Source organism: Pleurodeles waltl, chromosome 10 (assembly GCF_031143425.1).
Source record: "Pleurodeles waltl isolate 20211129_DDA chromosome 10, aPleWal1.hap1.20221129, whole genome shotgun sequence".
NCBI classification, from domain to species: Eukaryota; Metazoa; Chordata; class Amphibia; order Caudata; family Salamandridae; genus Pleurodeles; species Pleurodeles waltl.
The window spans coordinates 878,940,951-878,955,555 of NC_090449.1; the positions used below are offsets into that span (position 1 = coordinate 878,940,951).

The window sequence follows — 14,605 nt, forward strand, 5'->3', positions numbered from 1 at the left end:
AGTGTTCTTCAAACATGCTCATCCAATATTTCACATCTATGCAGAGCACACCCAGCGATGGTCACATGCATGCCAATTGTAATTAAGATTCGATGGGAGAGAGTGTGAAGGAATTTATCAACTTTCAAAATATGGAAAGGACCAAGTGATTTTTTTTTCTAGGAAGGAGAATCCCCTACCTCTTTTAGAAACTGGCTTGCCTGACGCACTTGATGACTAATCTAGAGTTGACATTCTCTATTCAGGCAGTGGGGGGACACAAGTGATGGATATGGGTGGCGACTATTTTGGGAAGTGAGCAGCAACCTCATCAGAAACATTTTGGGCATCTGCACTAATTATTTACAAATCAAGCACTTGTTACAGCTCGCTGGGTTTGGGTGGTTTGATGTTGGTCTTCAGAGCTCATTGCATTTTAGCATAGCTTTAAATTTCTTTAAAAAGGTTTTATTCTTTTTTTCTTTTTCTCTTTTTGTTTGCGTGAAAGACAGCTATGTGTTGTACTGTGAGCCAAAGCACTTCGATGAATTCGGAGATTCGTGTTTTATAAATACCTTACCAAAAAAATAATGCATTTCTTTCACATTCTAATATTCTACGTGTTCTAACTTTTTGAATTCATCTGTGCAGGGAGATAATTCGGCATGGGTTGTGCGGTTACAAGGTCACTGAAGAAAACATAATAATTGAACATTTTCCACAATTACTACTACTAACTATTTCCAATTACACTGAAGTAATACTGTGCTATTGAAATACAAATGCATTGACTGTTCCAGAAAAGTGACTCACTGCTTCACTCATGTGCCACCTTAAACTGCTTGAAATGTGGTAACTTACCCTCCATTATATAGTTACCATCAAGGGTTTTAACAGCAGGCAATGAAATGCATACGCACATATTTGCTCCTTTCTTAAATTAAATGCTACAGGTGCCTCTATATGGCCACTTCAGAGCAATTTTATAGTTCAAGACAATCGTGTGTTGAGACCTCTGGGATTGTGCATGATATTATGGAATGGGAAGGGTCATAAAGGGGGAACATCTAAGATTGAGGAAAGAGCAACCTTTAAATCAGCGTGGAGAGAGGCCACAACATCAGAACCACTTCACGCTATTGAATGAATAGTGTGCATTTTTAAACTTCTCCTTCAGCTACGGATTAAGAGGGGCAACCGGTGCTAGTTTATCAGTTCACATTTCCGTCACTTAGAGAGGAGACAATCAGAGGGCTGACGCTGAACCGTGAGTCGGGCCTTCCCATTACTGAAACAAAACAGTGCACACCCATCTTCATTCACAAAAAACAGTGGTCATTACTTTCCGTTCATGAATAAAAGCGTGAATATTTCTTTCTGCTACAAGAACTGCATAGTGCACATTTCTTTCTGGTACTTAATAGAACATTTGCCCCGCTTACTAATTGTTTAAGCAAATCGCCCACATGTCTTTCTAATACAGAATAAATTGTTCACATTCATTCTATTTCTGGAAGGAAACATTGCATGCATCGCTCCAATACCGAAGACAGGTTCTTTTAAATTCCTAAATTAGTCAGTGTTTCTATCTTTCTAGGACAGGTACAAAACAGTGCCAGTTACTAGGCCAGCCAGTGAACATCATTTCTAATCTCTGCAAAGCAATACAGTTCACACTCCTTTGTTGCAGAATATACAGTGCGCATCAATTACATTTATGGGGCACAACATTGCTGAGTAACATCAAACAGCGCCCCACAGTGTACGTGTTTTCCTATCCATTCTCTCTACTGATGAATGTAAAAATGTACACCAATTTCCATCACAGGAGCAAGAGACCACATTTCTTTCCATCATCTGTAATAGTCAAATGAACAGAAACAGCGCGCCTTTCTTCTTACTACAAGGCAAACATTATTTACTTCTTTCCAACACTGACTAATAGACTGAGGCTTCCTGTATAACTAAATGTGTAATGCAGTTTTCCTTTAATACAGAAATAGCGTTATTTTCCAAAACAGTAAAGGGGATCTCCAAGATGCTTCCACCAAAGACATAATAGCTATTACGTATTGTGCACCGCTTCCAGTGATGCTTCTCCAGGTTGTAAGTGCTGTAAATAACAAGCGTTAATATTAACCCATTTAAGATACCCAATTCACCGGCATTGGAAGGCCAACTTGTCACCTCCTGCATTTGAAAGTGTGACCTGCAGATCATCTCTTTACCGGCAGTCAATTTGTATCTCGCTGAGCCATCCTACCGGCTTAGATGTACTCCCATAGATTGGTTTGGGCAATCATTCATGGGTTCCTAGTCAGTAGTAAATAAAGTTGTAAAGGTAATCATACCAGTTATGAGATTCACTCTATTGTAGTTCAGCTATCAAGTGTTACTAAATAACTGCACATAATCTCAGTTACCGATGATATGAATGGGCACTCTACTAGGGATTTATCTCCAGAACAACAGATATCAGAAGAATGGAATTCCTTAACCTTCGCCCTCAACTGCGTTCTATAGGTACTAGATACAGACTGTTTCATCCATGCTTTTTTAAGGTCCCCATCAAATATAAGACTACCACCTATGAAAATCCTGCAGGCCTTAAACATTTTCTAAAATATTTTTCCTATGATACTATGGATATTTTGGCTCCACCTAACATTCAATATTATATATTTGCTATTAGAAATGGGGTCTTTGGTTGGCAGTCAGGTTACCCCCTGTCCAAGCAAGGGCCCTCACTCTAGTCAGGGTAAGTCACACACAATCAAAACTATCCTGTGCCCACCCTCTGGTAGCTTGGCACTGAGCAGTCAGGCTTAACTTAGAAGGCAATGTGTAAAGTATTTGTGCAATAAATTATGCAATACCACCATATAGCACCACAAAAATACACCACACAGTGTTTATAAAAATATAGAATATTTCTCTGGTTAAATGCAAGTCAAAACGATCGAAGATGCAATAAGTAAATGTAGAGATATCATTGAAAAGTGAAATAAAGTGTCTTAAGTCTTTTTAAAGCAAACAAAGTCTCTTTCAAGCACAAAGTACCTGGTTCGCGTGAAAAATCTCCACAAAGGACCCCAGAGGAGGAAACGCGTGGAAACAAAGGGGTATGCATCCATTTCTCAGGCCGCACACGGTGATGCGTCATTTATTTTTCATGCAGGGATAGCTGTGCGTCAATTTCCAGCGCTCGGTCGTGGATCCTCTTCGGGTAGTGGGGTTTTCAGATGCGTGGATTTCCAGTGCTGCTAGGATGAAGTCACAGGAGCTGCGTCGATCTAGTAGGCGTTGCATTGAATTTTCTACCGCACGGCAGGCGCTGCATCAATTCCTCTCTGGAAGTTGGGCTGCGTCATTCCGGCTCAGCTGTGCGTCTATCCGGTGAGGCCATGCATTGAATTTCTGGTCGGTACGCTGGTGCTGCGTTGATCTTGTTGCATCATTCCGGTTCAGCGTGCAGTGAAATTTTCACCACGGTGCAGGCTGTGCATCATTTCTGGCAGGCTGTGCGTCAATTAAGTCTTTTTGGTCCTGAGACTTCAGGGAACAGGAGGCAAGCTCTATCCAAGCCCTTGGAGAGCACTTCTTCACCACAGCCTGAGAGCAGCAAGGCAGCAGTACTTCACAGAATGCAGACAGGTGAGTCCTTTGAGCAGCCAGGCAGGTCTTCTTGGCAGGATGCAGGTTCTGGTCCAGGTTGTCTTTTCCTGGAAGTGTCTGAGTTGGTAGGGGCAGAGGCCCTGTTTAAATACCCAAATGTGCCTTTGAAGTGGGGGAGAATTCAAAGAGTGGCTTAGAAATGCACCAGGTCCCCTTTCAGTTCAATCCTGTCTGCCAGGGCCCCAGTAAGGGGTGTGGCAGTCCTTTGTGTGAGAGCAGGCTACTGTCCTTTGACATGCAAGTGTCAGGCCCTCCATCCTCCCAGCCCAGGAAGACCCATTCAAAATGCAGATGTATGCAAGTGAGGTTGAGTATACTGTGTTTGGGGTGAATGCACAAGGGAACTGTCAACTAAGCCAAGCCAGACATGGATTGTAAGGTACAGAAAGATTTAGTGCAGAGAAATGCTCCCTTTCTCAAAGTGACATTTCTAAAATAGTAATATTAAATCCAACTTCACCAGTCAGCAGGATTTGATATTAACATTTTGGGCATACTAAATATGACTTTCCTAATCCTTTCAGATCAGCAGCTACCACTCAATGTATGGGGGCAGCCACAATGTTAGCCTATGAAGGGAGCAGGCCTCACAGCAGTGTAAAACCGAAATTAGGAATTTTACACTACCAGGACATGTAAACTACATAGGTACATGTCCTGCCTCTTGCCTACACAGCACCCTGCCCTAGGAGTTACCCAGGGCACACCTTAGGGGTGACATATGTAGAAAAAGGGGAGTTTTAGGCTTGGAAAGTACTTTCCAATGCCAAATCGAATTGGCAGTGAACTGCACACACAGGCCTTGCAATGGAAGGCGTGAGACAAGGTTAAGGGGCTACTGAAGTGGCTGACACAATCAGTGCTGGAGGCCCACCAGTACCATTGAATCTACAGCCCTGGGCACATATAGTGCACTCTACAAGGGATTTATAAGTAAATCAAATAGCCCAATTGGGTATGATCCAGTGTTACCATGTTTAAAGGGAAAGGGCATATGCACTTTAGCACTGGTTAGCAGTGGTAAAGTGCGCACAATCTAAAACCCAGCAAAACCATATCTCAAAAGTGGAGGGAGGCAGGCAAAAAATTAGGGGTGTCCACCCCAAGGCTGTCAGGTCTAACATTTACCTTATGAGAGATTGCTGTGTTCTATCTCATTGGTGTTTATGTGTATTTTAATGATATTACTCTTGATTTTCAGCTTTGTTTTGCCCCTCTATTGACTTTTAATATATTTTTTCTCACTGTAGGTTTCTTCTTTGTCCTGTCAAATTTGTTGACATATACCCTGCCACCAATGCACTGTGTCCACCCCACTGTGCCACCGCCTTCTTGATGCTGCCACCACCCCCACCCTTATTTACACCATTTCTCTAAGTATGTTTCAGTCGTCGGTGTTTTGATACGTACTGTTTCTTTTGTTCAGATCCTGTTCCCTTTCTTTTCCTTCTTCTTTACCCCTTATTCAACCTTCTTCTTTTGTGTTCTCCTTTCTAGACTCTATCTTTGGTAAGACCTTTCTCTTAACTTCTTTTAGGGCATTTTCCTGCTTTACTACTAATGAAGACCTCATGAATTTTTCTTTTGTGATTGTTTATAACACTAAGAGTACTCAAATGGAATGTAAAAGGTAATATTAATCCTATAAAAGAACAGAAAAAAAAAATCAGGATCAAATGTGGGCAGATGAGATAAACGTATCTAATTCAGGAGACGCGCCTCATAGACCTTGAAGCTTTAAAGCTCAGATGTAGTTGGGTGGGTACAGTTCTAACATCCCTGTCGCCTCAAACTAAATGGTGTTATTACTTTATATCATAATAAACTGTATGTCACAATTGTTTCTCAAACAACTGATATTGACGAGAGATGGAATATTGTTAAATTCCTTATTAATAATATACCCTTGACCGCTTTCAATGTTTGTTGTCCCACACAATCAGACTTTAATTTCTGGCCAGATATTTCCAAATAATGCTTACAATAGGATTATTATTTAATTTTTGGAGGCGACTGCAATCAGATTATGGATCATTTCTTTGATTGTCAATCCAAAGAAGTTATACCATCTAAAATGCATAAACAATTTCACTCAACCATCATGCAAAGACATCCAATTGATTCCTAGCGGCTTTGCAATCTCCCTTCCATAATTTACTCCTTCTAATCTTCTAATCATGGTTCCCTTTATAGGCTTGAGCATATCTTTGTTAGCAAATCTCAATCCCAAATTATCTTCATTAGGGCCTATTTTAATCTCTGGCCATGCATCAATGATTACAGACTTTGACTTTATTCCTCTTCAGCCCAAATCCAGTAAGTGCGGATTTAATAATTCTCTCTTACAAGATCCCAGTTTCCCTTTGTCTTCTTTTCCTTTTGGTACCCAATTCTTCACTATTTGTAATGATCCTGAAATCGCCCGTCAACTTCTTTTGGACACTTATAAAGCATCTGCTCACAGTTTCATAATTATGTAGCTAAGAAGAAGGTACATTTAAATAAAAGAGCATAAGTCTCTTTTATCCACTATTTAAAAACTAGATCATCAATATTATACAACAAAATCTGACTGCCCAAAAGGAACTTAGAGGCAAAATACTATTTTATGAGTACTCTACAATTAATAAATCTTTCCAACTTACTGAAAATGTAGTGGCTGTTTCTATGGTGGAAATAAGGTTGACACACTGTTAGATTATTATCTTAAAACCAGAAAACAATGCAACCGTATCGACTATATGTGAGTCGCAAGGATCTCATTAATTTAAAAATAAGGACAAACAGAATGAATTTGCCATAAATTATCAATCTCTTTATACTCCTGAAGGTCCCCCACTTTCTTCCAATATTGATTCTTACTTAGATACTGTCCCAAACCCATTCACAATCTTGGTGTTTGTCCCCTTTAGACAAACATTCGGTTAGAAGAAACCTCTAATGCTCTTAGTTCACTTAAGAAAAGGAACACATCCAACCCTCATGGTTTATTGTAAACATTTTCCTCCATTTCTCCAATATATTTTTACCATGATTATTTTTTTTTCTCCTTAGCTGACTTGACTCTTAGCACATTCCAGGAAGACATCATGGGCCTGATTCCAACTTTGGAGGACGGTGTTAAACCGTCCCAAAAGTGACGGATATTCCACCTACCGTATTACGAGTTCCATAGGATATAATGGACTCGTAATACGGTAGGTGGTATATCCGCCACTTTTGGGCCGGTTTAACACCGTCCTCCAAAGTTGGAATCAGGCCCCATGTGCCTTATTCAAAAAGAAGGGAAATACCATGTATATTGTTAAAACTATATGCCCAATCTTCTTGTAAATGTAAAATACAAATTCTTTGCTAAACATTTAGCTTTACAGATTGAACCTTTTCCTCTACTTTAATAGGCAGGAAGCAGTCAGAATTTATAAAGCGGCGCCTTGCTTCAGATACTACTCGTTTATTCGTTAATGTTCTTAATAAAGCCACCCTTTTATCTTGTCCCTTATCAGCTATAACAGTAGACATGGAAAAGGCTTTTGATGGGACTGACTGGAATGTTATGTTCAAGAAGTTAGGGTGACCTGATCTTCGACATAAGATTATATCCTCAACCTCTTTCCTATATATTACTCCAAAAACCTCAGTTTGTCAATGGGATGACCTCGGGGAGTTTGAAAAGGTTGCCCTTTATCCCTGTTACTTTTTGTTTAAGCCCTAGAACCCCTCCTCTCCCAAAAAGTAATAACTCCTTAATTATTGCTTTAAACATGGGGGTAATCAATTGAAATTACTGGCTTATGCTGATGGGGTCCTCTTCTTCAAATTGAATTCTGAGTCTCCAATACCGGCTTTACTCAGAGAAATTGCTAATTTCACCTCAGTATCAGGTTACAAAATTAATTCAGATAAGACCAAAATTCTTCTCCTCAGGAAACTTGCTTTCAAACATGCATTTGCATTCCCTGGTTTTCAATGAAACTCTTCAAAAATGAAATACCTCGAAATTTGCTTTACCTTGTCTATTAGTGATTCAGTTATTCTTAATACCAAGGAAAGTCTGGCTAAAGTTGAGTCATTACTATCCTATTGGAATCCTTTATTTCTTTATTGGTAGGGGCTGTTAAATTGATGGTTACTCATTATTATATTTACTATCTATGATTCCTGTACATGTATTGCAAGAAAATGGACTTTCTTCCTAAATTTGAATGGAGACAGAAAACAAATCAACGATTTCCCTTGCAAAACTGAAGCAATCCAAGACTAATGGTGGTATAAAGTTTCCAGACTTTCCACTCTACATGAAACCTTTTATTTACGTCCGGACTCTTTGTGGGTCCACAAAGCTCTCCTCGTCTCTCTTCCATTATGGCTTGGCATTGAGAAAACATTCTCCTCCTGCGTTGATGTCTTTCTCTGCCTTTTCCTATATTATTTCTGCAGCCTTTTTTAAACACTTGTTAGCTGTTGAAGCCCTACTATTTTCCAAATGTACCTAACTATACCACATTTCGAAACTCATCTATATGGTACAATTAACTTCTTAAATAAATAACAAGCCACTTTGTTGATGATTTTGGAGACAGAAAGGCATTATCCAGGTAGCAGATTTATTCCAGGAGGATGTTCCTATATTTATACCACTTTTTCAAATAACATTTAATTGTCCAAATCACTTCTAAAAGAAATGCTCTCTTCTAATCATTATTGTAGTAGATGCTTTTTACTGACTAGCAGAACCTCCTTCGCTTTTTTCATTCTCCTCAGTATCTTTATTCGTATTAGATTCATCACCTAAAGCCTTTCTTATAAGTAGACCCTATATGGAAATCTGACATGAACAACTCCTGGTCTATTGCGTTCTAGGACAAACTGTGGCTTAGACTTCACAAAGTGTCCCAAAATATAAACAAACTTTGTTTTTTCTAGATAGTAGGTTTTACATAACCTCATCTCTACTGCTTATGTTGGTTTTGTCAGCGCCCTAACAGTGATCTTATGCACATATTATTTTGGTGCCTAAGCACACTTAATTTCTGGCAGAAAGTTTGGTCTCAGATTGTAAATGTTCTTCATATCCAAACTTCCTTTTCCATTTTCATGAATTTCTAGGGGTTCTTTGTGATAATAATTGCATTACAATGTATAAGAATACATAATTAGATTTATAATTGGCATTAACTTTTCAGCAAATGATTGCTAATTGGAAATGTTTTTCAAATATATCTTATAAAGGCTTGTTGGTATAATGTTTGTCATCATCAACGCCTTGACACAGCTTTACATCTCATCCTATCTTACCAAGGAAGAGAGAGTTATTTTAGCTACCATTGGTGCATGACCGGATTAGTGTTGCACAAATTTTTCAAACAACTTTTATAACAGCAGGACATTTTAGACTGCTGTGAAATGCTGAAATCTCTGTCCTTAACTTTTTTTTTTTTTTTTTTAAAGTATTTGTATTTCACTATAGTATAGTTAGTATGTTATATGTTAGTTTTTTGGCCTCATTTTCTAAATATTTTATATTGTATTTAGTTCTATCCCCCACCTTCCTATCTCACTCCTTCTCGAAATACATGAAAATGGTTAAAAGCTTATGTTATACAGGTTAAAAGTTTCCATATCGTTAATATTTGTCCTGTTTATTATCGCAGCGTATGGTCATAATTGTTATCTTTTGGCAAAGATATTTTAGATTGTAATATGGTTATTGATAATTGTTGATAAATGATGCTTTTTAAACTAAAACAAAAATACAGATTTTGAAATTTAGATTTGAGAATGGTAGAAAACATGTTCCTAAAAAAACACGCCACCATTCCAACGTGTGGAATTTACTATTTGGAGGTAAGTATGCACCCTGCAAATACTGCACTCATTTCTATTATTATTTACTGTGTGAATATTGACAAATATAGGGATAATATAGAACGAAATACAGAAACATTTTAAAAATGCTGTTTTGTTGACACAATATGAATTTGTAACTGATAATTTGTCTGAAAATTGCAATTCACAATGCAATCTACACAGTGTTTGGTTCATAGTTTGCATATTGAAACACAGATATTTTTACAAGTCAGGCATTCAAAAAACATTGCTCTGTAACATCACTTCTAGATGCACTTTGAGATGAAACTCGCACCATTATTGTCCAACTGAGACTTCAGGTAAAATAAGTTGTGTGAATAACTCACCGTTTTCAAATAGTAATGATGAGTAATGCATTGCTAGTAATGAAAACATTCATCTTTAGCCATCTGCCTCATTATGCCAGAACCTTTACTATGTTGCTTTTTAAGAAAAAAAAATTACAAAAGTGAAATTACTGTCCAACTTTTATTACTCCAATAAAAAATGGAAAAGATGGGGGACATCGTTTTCACAAAGAACTAATTAAATATAAAAAATGCCACTTTTCAACAGGACACATTTCCTGAATTGTCCAGCATAGTGAGTTAGCTGGCCTTCCATGAGACATTTGTAATGAATATATTCTTAATTTAAAACATTAAAAACGCAAGCACTTCTGCAACCTATCACAAAATAATTATCACGGAGTTTGCTATGTAGGGGCTCATTAGGGAAGCTGTATTGGGAACAATCAACGTGTGTGAAGTGTTCTTTGAAAATAGGGATTTTAAAATGATTCTTTTAAAATAAACAGGCTTCCCACTGAAGCAATTAAAATGCATTTTGAAATTAAATTGATGCTTTTTTGTTATTGCTTGGATAATACACTGAAGAAATGTTATGAAGATAAATGTAATATTTCTTTTTGAGGGTGATTAGACTTGTGAAAAAGAGAAACTTGATGCACTGGGACATTTATTTTTAATGTTAATGAATATGTAAATGGGATAGAAATAAGAGTTTAGCAAAATGTGTAAATGTAATGTTAGGACAATGAAGTTGTAATTGTTTGTGACATTGCAGTGCAGCTGAGAAGGAATCTTAAAGTAAACTATGTAGAGAAAGAGTGGAACATCGCCAGAGCTTCACTGAGGAATGTGAATCCTTAACAGTTATGTGCATAATAATACAAAGAATTGAAGGGAAAAAGAAGCCCTGTGATGTTAGTTGACGTGGTTAATATTAGTCTAGAAGCATATTTACAGAACTCTTTAAAAAAAACTGATGAAAAACAATGAGTCATTAATTGTTGAGGATGCCCAATATCTTGTCAAGTCCAACACAAAAGTTCAATAAAGAGATTTGGGATTTACCCCTGTAGCATAGCAGACAGGCTTCACTTGATTAACACTCTGGAAAGCATTTAGCCATATCAAAACCATTAAAAAGCCAAAAAATAACACAGTTTAAACCACACAACCATTTGCTAACTAAAGAGAAAAATGTAATTAGAAAAATGATACAAAATTCATTTAAATCCAATGAGAACCAGAGGCAATTTTTTTTTTTAAAGTTTAAAGACAAAAAAGCACCAAGAAAAATTAAACGGCTGGGCCAATCAGGAGTCTTTGTACATGTATGATGTTAGGAAGATCATGATGGTGTAGAGATTTGATATATACCGGCCAAATATTTTACTTTCTAACAGAATCTACTTTTCGGAAGCTTGAGTCCTCTGGTGGGGAAAGCTTGCTGCCTTTATCTGCCAAAGACCCATCATAGACATACAGTCATTGGAAAAGGCCACACTGAAGCTGGTGGTTGAGGTGGGGAAAAAAATGCATCTACTGAAGTCTTCTTGTTGTCAGATATTCTTCACGCTTTTACTTGGTGAAGATTTATGCCTTTGTACTTCTCTTTTTTGGAGCTCAGTAGCCTTCAGCAAGGCAAACCTGAAATCAGCATCCGACAAAGTCCTCCAAATAAATTGCACTTTAGCCACGAGGTCCTACTGATGCCAAGAAGGTCAGAGAAAATTAAAAACATTTGCTAATCTGAACTTTTCAGACTTGACCAGAGGCTCTTGGTCTCTTCTAAGATTCCCAGGACCTCATCTACAGAGCTTAGTGGTCAGGACCACTCCAGCAAGGGCCACCATCAGGGTGCAGTTAATGTCCAATTGCTACTTGGCCAGATGGTCACTTCAAGAAAAGGGCTTCTTGCAGTGTGTTGTCTCCCTGTAGCTATGTACAAGGTGAATCAACTGAGCCTTTGGGCCCACTGTTCAAACCAGGTACAAATGGGAGTGGGTCCAGTCCCTCAGGTTTCCACACAGGTCACATATGGCAGACCCTATCTTCTTTTGTCCTTTTGCAGGTCCAGAAAGTGTTCTGAAGAGCAATGGGTGAGGTATCACTTTTGTAGGATTCAATAGCCAGGGGGGCGGTAAGGTAACTCCTGGACTCTCTCTACACAATGAAAACAATGCTTGCAGGGTCAAAGTCCTCAATTTGCAGTACAATCTGTTTGTCTTACTTCAAATTATCCCACAGTGCACATTTGTGAGTGAAATTCAAAATGACAAAACCTTCTGCCCGTAGAGGTGGCAAATGTCCTAGCCAGAGGTGTCTAAGGAAATGAGCAGACCCCTCCTCTTTAACCACACCAAATTGGTTGTGGGACCTTCTTCCTCTCCCACTGGGCTGGTGCAAAGCAGACTAGACATTGAAGTTAGTTTCAAATGGAGTATTTTACCCAGGGCTATCTTTACAATTAACTATTCACCCTGGTACCTTTTCAATTAATGGAGTTTCTGAACCCTTAACTGCCCTTCCTGAATGGTGAAGATTGACATACCCCACACTCAGGTATTTCTGACAAAAGGGCAGTTTGTACATGCCACTAAGCGGAAAGATACTAGCATGTTAATGCCAATTAACCAACTTGAGCTTCAGGCAGACAACAAGTAACTTTTAAAAGTTACTTTTACTGCATATTTATCACACATCCAAGTTCAACAAAGAGTGGTTGAGTTATGTTTGCACTTTATCCCAAAGTTAAGCATGTAGGCCTGAAGCCACGTTTTCCCCATCATCCTAGTGGATAGCACAACTGATGCTGCACTTCACAGTTGCATTTAACTTTCTATGCCACTGGTATATTCAAACAGTACTGGTCAGCAAACAATGGGGGTGGACACTCAAAAAAGGGGAATTTTCTAAACCTTGAGAATTTACTAAGTTTGCATTCCTGTGTTAATAGTGTGTTTCATTGAACCCAGATATCGACAGTCACAGAGGCTCATGTGGTAATGTTTCTCTCAAGGGCATAGTAGTCCGATACAAAGAGCTGAGCCACATCATCTACTCAGTGGCATTTATTTGAAGACAGTCACTACTTCGCATCAGATTGGCCCTCAATGACAATAATTGGTGTGGAGATAGCAATGTGCTGAATCTCTGATTCTGGACAGTATTCTCTAAACTAATTCCAGCTATTATGCATTTTGTCATGGAAATGGAAATAACAGCTCAGAGTAGGAGATCCTGGATCATTTATCCATCAGTGTGTATCAACCATTGTAAAAAACATAATAATAATAGTATTGTCTACCTACTCTGAGCAAGCAGAGACTGTCAGCCAGTGGGCCAAAGGGGTTTAAGAGTTGGGGTGGGGGAGCAGTGATGCAGGACACACTTGTACCTATCTGGTAAGAGAATTTGTTACTTTCCACATCCTGCTTCAGGGGTCAGGCAGGGATGACCTGTACTGAAAGTCACAGCCCTTTCTCCTGCAGCAGTAGAAATAGGACTGATATGTCTGAGCCCTGAATTATCAGGTAAAGATTTTGCAGACCAAACAACTTTACATCAGGAGAGCATTGTAACTGCAATTTAAAGAAATTCACTCAAGCGGTCACTCTAGGTGAAATTCCACAGCTTTTATTGGTGGGTATTGTAAAGTTCTGCTTTTTAGCTGGATTTCCTTTTGCAGTAGTGAGTGTTAGGTTATTGTTGACCAATTCATCATGGCTCAACCATATCAAGAGGAATAGAATGGTGACCCTCTGAAATGTGAGGGGTTCTAAGACATGCTCACAAAGGAGTTAGTTGGAGGGATGATGAGAAAAAGTGTAAGGTTTTATTAAATATCATATATTCAGATTTTTTATGAACAGGTAGTCAATCAAATTTAAACTTTTGATGCACCAGAACCCAGATTTCCAGGTTCCGAGGTTAGTAACTTGGGGCCAGATGTACTAAGATGGAATTTGCAAAAATCAGTCACAGATTGTGCACTGACTTTCGGAAAATCCAATTTGATTTTTTGAACTGACCTGTGTACAAATGGTTTGCAAAATAGAGAATTGCAGGACATGGGTCACAGAATGATGTGTTCAAATAATATTAATAAACATTAGTTAGGCAGTTTTCCCAGCCTATGCAAAACTGGTCCAGGAACAGCGCAAGTCTTTCACTGCTGACATACGGAAGCTGAGGGCAGTGGGTTTGAAATAAATGTTATTGTACCCAGCTAAATTGAAAGTCCCACACAATGGCAAGATCCATTTTTTTGATAGGCCTGAAAATGTTTGGGAGTGGCTTGAGCTTGGCTCCCCTAGTACAACAGCCCACGGCAGAACTAATCGACTATGGAATCAGGGGAAAAACACTCGAAAGACCCTGGAAAACACAGACATCCGCAGAGACAACCCAAATCTGACCCCTTGGGGAAGAAGAAGCCATGTACCCGACACATGGAGGCATTATAGGGTTTGCAGCCTGGTGATATTCTTGCAGACTAGGACCTCAGAACACATCACAAAATGGTTGTCTGTAATACATATAAACTCCTCTCCCAGAATATGATAGGGCTTGGTAGCAGCACTAAGCAATATAGAGTGTTGTCACTGCTCAAGCACCATGGGGTAGACATGGCTTATCTCCAGGAGACCCACTTGATCGAGTCTGAAGTGAAGAAACTTGCTAAAAAATGGGGGTAGCAACAATACAATGCTACTTTTACCTCATTCTCTGGGGGGTGCTGATTTGGATAGCCCAGGGGTGCCTTTTGCCTTGACATACTTGGAGGCAGATAT

At 38.8% G+C, this 14,605-nt stretch overlaps 1 protein-coding gene across 1 annotated transcript in view; it reads right to left on the reverse strand.

The window, feature by feature from the left end:
* Positions 1–14,605, reverse strand: part of ZNF804B (zinc finger protein 804B) — a 1,021,297-nt gene that overhangs the window by 822,515 nt on the left and 184,177 nt on the right. The gene's annotated exons all lie outside the window — the stretch shown is intronic.